Source organism: Humulus lupulus, chromosome 6 (assembly GCF_963169125.1).
Source record: "Humulus lupulus chromosome 6, drHumLupu1.1, whole genome shotgun sequence".
NCBI lineage: Eukaryota > Viridiplantae > Streptophyta > Magnoliopsida > Rosales > Cannabaceae > Humulus > Humulus lupulus.
Window position 1 is genome coordinate 84,133,542 of NC_084798.1, and position 10,561 is coordinate 84,144,102.

Here is a 10,561-nt window from a genome sequence, read left to right on the forward strand (position 1 = left end):
GGGAAGTGTGCTCGGGACATTAGTGCCTAGAAAGCTCGGGACACAGGTAAGAAAACTACTGTTCCCATAAAGCGTGTGTTGCAGGGCTCGGGCATATGTGATTGTGTTGCAGGGCTTGGCCCTATATGATTGTGTTGCGGGGCATGGCCCTTTGACTGGATTTATGTGTGTTTTAATATCTGTTTAGTATATAATGTGTATGTATTAATGATGGAACGGTGATATCCGGGAATGGCGAAGGTCGGGAACGGCGATGGCCGAGAATGGCAAGGGCCGGGAGCAGCGTTTAGCACGCGGAGTGCAAGTTGCCAGGGTAAGACCCCAAGGGATACCTGGGATATCCTTACAGTTTAGACCGCTAACCCAGGGCCTAGTAAAGCGCCTGGGACGGCATGGCCGCACTTGTATGACCTGGTGTTGGCTTGATTTTATCTTAAGTGTTCGATATGCGTTTATCATCTGTTTGTGAGAGTTTTCTTGCTGGGCTTCGGCTCACGGGTGCTCTATGGTGCAGGTAAAGGCAAAAGGAGGGTCGATCAACCTTGAGTATGGCGAGCGGGACGAGCAGCGCGTACATGTCCGGTCTGTTTGGCTGCCACGGCCAGAGGTGTTTTTGGGAGATGTTTTGTACAAAACCTGAATTTTGTCGTTTAGTCAGATTTAATTATATTTTGAGTTGTAAATATTTCTAAGCAATGTTTTTGGGATCCCAAATGTTAAATGTTTTATAACTTTTCAATAAAAGATTTATTCTCAAGTTTATGACTCTGATTATGATTTAATTACACTTTTGTCCTAAAACCTCGATTAGCGAGTTAGTTGCACATTTTAAACTCACTTAGTAACGGCTCTAAGGTGGTAGGGCGTTACAGTATCATCACTACAAATTATCTATAACAAAACTAGCTACTTGCTAGATCCAAATTCTACAAAATATGACACCAAAGAGAGTCATCTGATGAAACATGATCGATGTGTTGGATCTTCCAAAAGCACAGGCCAATGGCCCCTATAGGGTCGAAACAATAGAGGAAACAACAATGAAGACAACACTACACAACAAGGCAAGCTAGACATAATGGGGAATTCGCTGGTTAATGTGCTAGAGGAACTCCAAAGCATGAGGGTCCTCCAGGAGAACACCATTGCTACCTTCCAACAGAGGCATTGCAAAATGTTCAATAAGTGCTAATTGTACAAATCACACCTCTAAATTTTTCTAGGGCTTAAGACTTGCTTAGGTCCTAAGGAAGAGCCCCAAATTCTCATAATTGGATCAAGGTTGAGGGAAAATTCAAAATGATTAGTAGTCACGAAGAGGAGCTCTCATGAATAAGTAGCCACGTATATACCACATTCACATGATATTGTGCAACTTTATCTCTTGTGTCACTACACTAAATAGCTCGATCAGGTTGCAGTCATTTATTAGAAATGTAAGATAGATTGTGCTCATAATCTTTATTAAATAAAGCTCCCACTTTATTTATCAATACCATACAATTTTAGATTATATATTGTTTTAAATTAAATCCTCTTACATACTTAATTCAATGTTACATTTAATAATCTTGAAACTTCACGATACAAGGAATGTATTTATAAAATATAATTGTGAGTGAAAAATATATGTTTATTTAAACACAATGATTGTTTTACAAAAATACATTTTAAAGGCATATATCCCCACAAATATTGAGAGCAAGTTGATGGGGGGCGTTCTCGAAATAATCCAGTACCTGGATGAAAAACTTGTGAAAGGGAATATGACCCCTTAACCTGACATTGAATTCACCGATGGTCATCTGACCTATAGGAGTATAGTTCGCCCAACAATGATTGAGGAAAAAATACCCTAACATGAGGTTTTAGTCCATATTTGGTGACCAAGTAGGCTAACTTCTTGGTCGTGAGACTAGAAGGAACATGAGCTACAAATTCAATCGCGATTGTCCTGCTGGTTTGAGAGATTCTCGCCTTGGTTTTTTTACGTGCCATTTCTGCAAAGGAAACACTTTTTAAGGGTCTTTTGTAATTAAATTTATAGAAGTGAGTTGGGGTTTCCATTCGCCCAGCTAAAGATTTAGGTCATGATTGGTTTAAGATTCAAAACCAATTTTATTAAAATGTGTAGGAGCCACTTAAAATTTTTGATTGGTTTGTCATTTATGAAAACCCAAATTGGAAACTGTTTACCCAAAAAAGGTCACTAATGACGTGGCAAAGATTACTTGCACGTAGATTGACATGTGACAGAATTAAAGGGCCGAGGTGCTGTTCGGCTATCGACCAGAAGCGCGCCTCCTTGTCGAAGTTAATGTTTGTCATGACCAAGCTGGTCGTGAAGCCCGATTTATTTCCCTTTTAAGTTGTAATCTAATATTAACTGCATTTGAATATTTCTTGATAATTATCCTTAATACGCAGTTATTGAGGATAAGATAAGGCACGTTATCATATGTAATCCTGCTTGAGCCTATAAATACACATGAAATAGCTCAAGGAAGGGATTTTTGGATTCATTTTAGCTTTTTTGTTTAAGATTGAGAGAAAAGGAGCTAAGGTAAGTTGTTACCATCTGATTGTATTATGCCTAAGGTCTGTGAAACTCAAGAACCCTAGTTCTTTGATCACAAATTTAGGATTCTATAATAACAAGATCACAAAGTGAACGTAGGTCATTACTAATCATTGGGGCCGAACCACTATAATTCTTGGTGTCTTTTCCTTTCCATTAGATTATCTTTTCAAGCGTCGTGCTATTTCCTGTCGTATATTTGACTCCGCGTCGTTGGCTAATTTGAGGGTCAACAGAAACAATTTAAAAACATCTAAAATGCATATTTTTCATTTTCTACTTAATCTATAGATAATAATAATAATAATAATAATAATTCTTTTTCCTATTTTTTTCTCATTCAACGTCTTGTAAATTAGTTATTATTGTTTTATATTCTAATAAATATAACATATTAATGTAATTAACTATTCTTTTAAAAAGATATTACTAATTTTATTTTTAGAGTGATAAAAATAACCATTTTTAACTTATACCATAATAATACTATGACACTTACTATAATAAAAGACAAAAAAAATTAATTTATAGATAATTCCTAGAAGAACCTCACATTTTTTTAATTAATTTATATTTTATATTTAGGTGGTGAATGGATGTTATTGCTTTCAAATCTCCTAATGAGGCTCTCGAAAACACAATGTTGAAAGTAGACGCACAATCCACTATGATGAAGATGAACATGATTGTTGTTTGTCTTGGTTGCTCGCTCATAGTAAGGACCAAGTCTATGATCCCTATTGGTTGAATGGAGTCTCAGAAGTTGCTCATGGTTTCAGATGTCTCAATCTTAAATCCATCTTTTCTAGGGTGGGTTTGTACACAAGTACTAAATGGACTCATATGTTTACAATTTACATCATTAAGAACAATGGATCATTATGTGAGAAGTGCATCCTTCTCGTGTTCTCCTCTACAAATGTGATAGTCATTTTCATCTTTACAAATTTTTGGAGGTCGTTGCTCTAAACTCATTGTACATGTCTCAATTTGTCTCAATCATTTCTCAAATCACCCCCATTTTGAGCCCACCATACAATATTTGACGTATTCCTTATACATAAAATGCATGGTTGATTGCACGAGAAGTTTTATAGGTAATCTTCTAGTCGAACATGCCTTTTTATATATTGCCTGAGGTGTCCTCAATGAATTAACTCCTCTATCTAGTTTTTTACTATGCATTAGTGTGTCCTACATTGTTGTGATAGCGACAACATTTATGATAATTGCATTTGGAGTGACCATTATGTACAATGGTATGCGTTTTTAATGGAACTTGACTTTTGTTGGTTGTGAAAATGTGTTCTCGCCAATCAGTGAGCTTGGTGTAACCGATGTACTAAGTCATATGATACTTGCTTTCTATTCTATTTTGTTTTGGGGCATCTGTCTTTTTCTCTCTCATTTCCTCTCCTTTTCTTTATCTAATTGTGTATCTAGTTCTGACTTGGTTGACGTTGTGGCTCATTAGATGATCCACTTGCTAAAGATTTTCATGTCTGTCCTCTACTCCAAGACATCTCTAAGCTCACTCCTAGAAGTTTTCCAAGTCTTCAACTTCCTTTTTGAGCATGTTTCCCTATAACTTCCTCACAAGTCCAACTCTTGTAGTGGTAACTGTCTTTAGGGCATCCTTGGTTAATTCGTGATTTCCATTGCTTCAACGTTGAAGCACTAGATGTACTATTTAGGGACTCATGCTCATCTTGCTTAACATTCAAAAGGTTAGCTTGAGAAATAATGCATCCTCTTTCCACGTGAAGGTGGTACATGAATTCATCTAAAATTTGTCTCCAAGATGTAATAGAGCTCGAAGAAAGCTTTTTGAACCATTTATTCATTGCTCCAACTAGTGTCACTACAAAGGATTGGCAACGAGCTTTGCTGGATACCTTTCTCATTTTCATCAATTTGTTGAAAGCGCCTACGTGGGATTTTGGATTTGCAGTTATATTATAAGATGCCATGTGAGGCTCATTGAAGTTGGATGGAAGACGTTTGTACGCCCTGATATTCAGTGTTGAGTCTAGTTTTTGTCATGTTTAGGTGATGTTTTTAGTAGTCTTTTATTGTGCTTTTCTTTCATTTAGTGCGGGTTTATGCTTTGTTTGTCTGTCTTTGTGAATATCAGGAAGAATTGGGCACATAGAAGAAAATGTCAAAGAAAGGGCAGAAATAACCAAGTTTTTCATCATATTTCGAGAAAGAATGGTGCCCAACATAATTTGGAAGTGTTGGTGAATTTTTGGGATGAAAACTTGAAGAATTGAGAAATCCCTTAAGAGCCACGGCATGAGCAAAGTGGAGACGCGGCTAGGTGGGAAACAGAACCAAAGTTTTTAAGGAAATCCTCGGGCCGCGGCATGGCTAGAGAGAGCCGCGGCATAGATGGGAATTTTGCCCAGAATTCGTCGACGCGGGCCGCGGCATGGCTACATAGGGCCGCGGCATGGAAAGAGCTTTTTGCCCAGGGAATTGGACACGGGCCGCGGCATAGTGTATGTAGAGCCGCGGCCCGCCTCTTTAAAATTTGAGCCCTAGGTTTTAATATGGCGAAAAGAGAAGAGAAAAGAGGACGTACAGACGAGGGAGAGAAGTTCTGGTTTTGAAGGCTCAAGCTTAGAGTATTTTTACATGTTTTTCTTCTTTTCTTGATGTTATCTTTAATTTTTGTTGTGATTAGCACTATGGCTATGAACTAATTTCTGTTTAGGATGTTTAATTGAATCACTTGAATCCCTGTTATGAACTAATGCAATTTTAATATTCTTCTTCTTCAATCTTCTTCAATCTTCTTCAATCTTCTTCAATTCCATATAACCTGTTCTTATAGATTGATTATTGATTGGCCATCTTTAGTCATTTACATATGTTTTTAAGTCAAAATCTGAGAAGTGAGATTTAAATATGCTGTGGTTATATTGGACATAATTCTAATTTAGAACGAAAGTATCTGAATTAATTGTGTAACTGTTATTAAGTTGTCGAGATTAATGCTACCTTTGTGGTTCAATTTACCATAGAAATATAGGAAATTGTCACCTAGGTTGAGTTTATAATTCATAGTATGATTATAGGCTGTTGTATCAACTTGTTAATTGAATTAGGTAAAAATAAGAAGAATTCACACTTTGCATTAGGGAATAATAGGGAGGATAGTTGATGAGATTGAATATCCTAATTGTTTCTTCAGTGATTAAATTAAAAGTTTTACTATTAGTTGTTATTCCATTTAATTTCTTATTATTGTTTCTGCACTTTATAGTTTCTTTTGCTGTATTTACAAAAATCAAGAATTTCAATTCATCAAATAGAACAAGAAATTAATTGACTGGTAATTGATAAATCAGTCCATGAGGACGATACTTGGTTTTACCATTTTATTACGAATTGCGACTGTGTGCACTTGCATAACAAAATTATCGCAACATTCAGCCCGGGTCTTTTATGCAGCTCGAGTACAGCTGGCTAGCTAAGAACAGTACTAAGGGACCCACAAGTTGATATCTCCTCTGCGAAGGCAGGGTGACCCCCCAGGTAATAACACGAGCTGAGGAATACAAAGCATTAAGGTACGAGCTGGAGATGGATATAAAACACAGCATCCTGGGCACGAGCTGGCGTTATGTTTAGGTCGTGGTACCCTAACAATCTGCCATATCCAGGAGTCTTTATAAACCTGGATACATTATTTGTAAATGTGCGTGGTCAGGCATTACATGTTTGTTACCCATGAATTCTCGGACACGCAACATAAACGTGCGTGATCAAACATCACATGTCCATCTATGCCAGACGATCCATGATAAATTTTACCTAATGATTAGACCATACCTTAACATATATTGTAATATTCAGCATTTGTGGAGGACATGTCACATATAGGATGGATATCCACGTGATAACCCCTGCACCTATCCTGGGATGGTTCTTCTATAAATACCAAGACCTTTGATAGAAAAGGGGTTGGATTTTTTCTGTGTAATATAAATACTCTATCGAAATATAGAGAGAGATACAGTAATAATATCGACTCATGGACTAGGGGGATTTTTGCCTCCGAACCACGTAAAAAAGAACGAGTGTTCTTATTATTTCATTCTAAGCATATTTAAGAGTCATTATTCTTACTACGGTTTATCCTTAAACACTAGTTTATTCCAGCTAATTACGTAATACACTGTTGGCGAAAAACCACGTCAACAGTTTGGTGCTTTCATTGAGAGCTGCAAATTAGCGCCATTGAAAAAGATTCAGGAAAAATTTCATCATGGTGGTCACTCGTTCAAGGCACGGTAACGAAACGGATCAACATGGTGGGCAGGAGTTTCACCATACCGTTGTTTCCAAAGAACAAAACCCGGAGATTCAGCAGCGGTCGGGAAAGAAACCGATGGGCCACGGCGACACCAGAAGTTCAGCACCTCTACCGCCGAATCTGAACCCGGATTACTTGACTGCAGTGGAGTTGGAGAACATGCAGTTGAGGAGCCATCTAGCAAAAGCAAACAAGAAAATCGAGGAAGTCTTGGCTCGGCTACCCCCTCTTACAACTGACGTTAACATCGAAAAGAGGCAAGGCGGGACTCGTAAGTCCCGCCGGGATAGTCGACCCAGGCCCAGTCGGTCGGTTAGAACCTTAACTCCAAGTTCTACGCCCATTTCGCACAATCACCAAGAAACCCCGTTTGGTGGCTTTCCCAGAGATCATCAACGAGTCAACAGGTCAGTCAAAACCTCGACTCCGAGTTTGGCGCCACCGTCAAATGCCCATGGAAACCCACACAGACAGTCAAGGACGAACTTGCAAAGACAACATGTCCCAACTGACTTCCCTGTACCGCGATCAAATCGCCAAGAACCGCAAGCTAACTTAGGATGAGCGACCGCAAGCTAACTTGGTTCGGCCTAATGGGACGAGGATCGCCTCAACAATCAGGCATCCTCCATCGCCGATAAGGCACCCGTCCCCATCTCATTCAGCTCGAGATATTCCTACCTATAGAAATAGCAGGAGAAATTCTCCTCCTGCTGCCCCTGCTCATGTCCTGCGAGCACGCGGGAATATCCCAGATCCTCATCCTCGACCACAAGCTCTGATTTTTTATAATGGAAGCTATTGGACAGAGGTTCATCGAAGTGAGAGGACCAACACAGATTTGAGGAATCAACTGAGTTCTGCTCAGAACCCTCAAGTTGATCCACATGCCGATCTGCGAGATCGCCTAAATTCACAAAGAACCAATTCAGCTCGCGATGGAGTTCACAGCACTCACCACGAGGGAAGTCCTTCCGAAGTGCGCGATAACAGGAATGCCCCACCAAACCAAGCTCGAACATGGAGGGACAATAACCCGTCAAACGCATACGGTCGAATGGGAGTTGTTGAACAGCTCCAAGGAACCAAGGACCCAACCCTCGAGAGCTTGGCCCGGATGGAGGAACTGATGAAAAAACTCCTATCAGAGAAGGAAAAAAGACGAGTATGACTCAGGGGATGAGCTCGAGCTTTTCGCTCCCAACATCACTGCAACACCATACCCACTGGGTTTCAGGATGCCCTATTTATCAAAATTCAACGGAGATGGAGATCCGTCCGACCCCTTGGGGATGTTCAATACCCTAATGATGGCCCATAGCATCAGACCCGAGTTAAGGTACTTAGTATTCCCTTTGAATCTGGTCGGACCGGCTAGGCAATGGTTTAAGCAATACAAAAAGCATTTTATCAGCTCATGGAAGAGCTTCTCCGCTAACTTTAAAAGGGCGTTGCGGGCTTCTCAAGCAGCTCAGATAAAGGCAAACTCCCTGGAAAACATAAAGCAGCAGCCCGGAGAGCTTCTGAAAGCTTACTTGAGTAGGTTCGCCAACATCGCTGCGTAAGCTAGAGACACGAATGAAAGCTCTAGGCTTATGTCGACGAGAACAAGAATCCTTGTCGGGGGCGACCTGTGGAAAGAGATCCAGAGAAAGGGCGTCAACACAGTGGACGAGTTCTTGAATAGGGCTCAGAGGTGGATCAACCTGGAAGAGGCGCGAGCTTCAGTCCCAGGAACCAGCCAAGTCTCTGCCCAGCCCGTTGGAGCGGTAACGGACGTTGCAGCTACAGCTCAAACCGTTATCCATAATAACCAAGGGGGAGGAAGCAAGAGGAAGGGAAATGGCGAAGGCGGCCAGAATGGTTCAAAGAAAAATAAGCCCGTGGAGAAGTTCAAACCAATCTACGCGACTTACGCTGACCTCACAGATACTAGAGAGCGCCTCTTCTTGGCAAATTATGCCCGCCTTCCGTGGAAGAAGCCGGAGCCTCTAAAAAATCAAAGGGCGAGGAGAGACCCTTCAAAATTTTGTCGACTCAACAATGACATTGGTCATAACACTAATGACTGCAGGCATTTGAAGGATGAGATCGAGACACTCATCAGGGTCGGGCCCCTGGCTCAGTATGCCCAGAATCGAATCACTCCTAATCAGCTCGCTAGGCAAAACATTCAATCATCTCCGGAAGCCCCCACAAATCAGACCGGAGCCCAGGTGAATCAGGACACCCCTCCTCTGATAATAGGAGGAGAGATAACCACCATATCTAGAGGCCCTCATCTGGCAGGCACAAGCAAAAATGCCCAGAAGAGGTATGTCAATGAGCTGAGGTCTCACAATGGAGTTGAGTTCGTCCCAAAGCAGTGTTTGTCTAAACAGCAACAATTGGAGAAACAACCGATCAGATTTACTGAAGAAAACGCTAGTCATGTCCAGTTCCCACATAACGACCCTCCAATTGGAGAGTTAGGCGGACCCTGGTCGATAACAGGAGTTCTGTGAACCTGCTATTCAAGTCCACACTGGAGAAAATGGGATTGTCTATGACTGAACTAAAGGCAACCTCCATGATGTTGTATGGGTTTTTTGGTGAAGGTTCGGCAGCTATCGGAACGATCGAGTTGGTGATAACCCTGGGTGAGGGACCACGAACTGTTTCCATGCTGCTCGAGTTTATGGTCGTAGATTGTCCGACTGCATACAATGCAATCTTGGGTAGGCCCACGCTGATGGCATTCGAAGCTATAACTTTCGTCCGCCACCTCGTGATAAAATTCCCTTCATCCACTGGAATATGTACTGTCCGAGGCGATCAGCTCGCTGCTAGGGAATGCTATAGCATTTCCATGAAGGGAAAATCACAACCCGGGCAGCAAACGATGGCCGTGCAGGATCGAGGCGAGGAATCCCAGGAAGTCAGAGCTAATCCTGGGATGGAAGAACCTCAGCAAGTCAGTTGCAGGGGAACCACCCCGAGTGAGGATATTGATCCTCGAATAGGTGAAGATAGGTCCGAGCTCTAGGCTATTGAAGAACTCAAAGAAGTAAACATCAATCCCAAAGATGCTTCGAGGGTCGTTAAGCTTGGGAAAAATCTTGACGCCGAAAGAAAGGCAGAATTGGTAACATTTTTACAAGAAAATCTAGATGTATTTTGCTTGGTCCCATGAAGACATGATAAGAATCAACCCGAGTGTCATCATGCATACACTATATTTGGACAAAAGCATGCCTGCGAAATCCCAGAAACAGAGGCGTCTAGGTATGACCCGAGCTGAAGCTCTAGAAGAAGAAGTAGCTTGGCTTTTGAAGAGCGGTTTTATTCGCGAGGCTAAATACCCGATCTGGGTCACCAATCCTGTCCTGGTCCCAAAGCCAAATGGAAAATGGCAGACCTGCATCAATTTCTCTTATCTGAACTAAGCATGTCCCAAGGATTGTTTCCCCTTGCCAAGGATTGACCAATTGGTGGATGCCACCGTGGGGCACGAGCTCATGTCCTTCATGGATGCGTACTCTGGATATAACCAGAACACTATGAACCCTTGGATCAGGAACATACTAGCTTCATGACTCCAACCAATGTGTACTATTATAAAGTCATGCCCTTCGGGCTGAAGAACGCTGGGGAAACCTACCAGAGATTGGTCTACAGAATGT